At 37.8% G+C, this 1,310-nt stretch overlaps 1 protein-coding gene across 1 annotated transcript in view; it reads left to right on the top strand.

Moving 5' to 3' along the window:
- The window catches only part of LOC103206458 (cytochrome P450 2J2-like), a 154,341-nt gene that overhangs the window by 42,324 nt on the left and 110,707 nt on the right, over positions 1 to 1,310 (top strand). The window lies entirely within an intron of this gene.

Genomic DNA, 1,310 nt, shown 5'->3' with positions numbered 1-1,310 from the left:
CCTTCTTATCTTTGGACTAATTGTTTCCAGATGACTTTGATCTTCTTCACTCTTCTTTACTCTAGATGAGAGGAGACCAGTAGTTGGATTTTTAATGGAGGCTCAAGCTTTTAAGATCCCAGTCACTACTTAAGAACATAGGCTGTAGAACAAAATTTTTTATGAACTATGTGTGCTAGTTGAGGATGATATCCCAAGACTATGGTCCTAAGCCACCAGGCCTGGTGATTCTCACAAGATGCTTGGTTGTCTCTGAGAAGTTACTCCAACCCTGTCTTCTGTTCCTTCTGTAATGTATATCGCTAATTTTCTGATACAAGTGTATATGTAAGATTCTCTTCAGCCCAATCTATCCTTGGCCTAGGGTATATTTCTGTTCACCTACCCCACCTGCTCTTCTCACCTGTCTGTGCATTAATATGTAGCCTGGTATTTGGTGCTAGTGGTACTGCAGTGTTTTGTAAGTAATAGTATTTGTCTCTGTTGTCTGTAACTTTTGTGGACATTTCAGTGTCTTTCCTTTCCCCAATGTCACCATGCTGGTCAGACTCTTTCAACACCATACCTCCCCTCACCCAAATAGACATGTGACCCCCAAATAGTCTGAGATTTTCCCTCCCCTATCTTCCTGTCCGTGGTAACCAACAAAGTGACCTTCCTTCCCTGAATAAACTTTCCTTGGCTTTTTTTTTTTTCTTTTTTTATCACGTGCTTCTTTTTCTTTGTTTTATTTACATGTTGGATGACATTGATTGCTTTTCTAATGTTGAACCATCCTTACATACTTGGTATGAACCCCAGTTGGTCGTAGTGTGTTATTTTCTTGATATGTTGTTGGAGTCTGTTGGCTAGGATTTTGTTGAAGATTTTCACAAGGGATATTGGTCTGTCATTTTCCTTTTTAGTGAGGTCTTTGCCTGGTTTTGGTATCAAAATGCTTCCTTCGTAAAATGAATTGGGAGAATTCCATCCTTTTCTGTGCTCTGGAATAGTTTGAGTAAGATTGTTTTCAGTTCTTCTCTGAATGTTCGGTAAAATTTGCCAGTGAAACCATCTGGGCCAGGGCATTTTTTTGTTGGTAATATTTTTATGACCTGTGCAATTCCTTCTTTTATTATGGGTCTGTTTAAATTTTCTACCTCAACCTCTGTTAGTTTAGGTAAGTAGTATGCATCTAGAAATCTGTCCATTTTTTCTAGATTTTCAAATATCTTGGAGTATATTTCTTCATTGTATCCTGATATTTTCCTTTTAATTTCTATTGGTTCTGTAGTGGTGTCACCCCATTAATTTCTTATTTGCATTATTTG

The sequence above is a fragment of the Orycteropus afer genome, unplaced genomic scaffold (assembly GCF_000298275.1).
Source record: "Orycteropus afer afer isolate SDZICR_OR568_19922 unplaced genomic scaffold, OryAfe1.0 scaffold00318, whole genome shotgun sequence".
In the NCBI taxonomy this organism is placed as follows: Eukaryota; Metazoa; Chordata; class Mammalia; order Tubulidentata; family Orycteropodidae; genus Orycteropus; species Orycteropus afer.
Note: the sequence above shows the minus strand (reverse complement) of the source record. Positions and strands in the feature narration are given on the sequence as shown.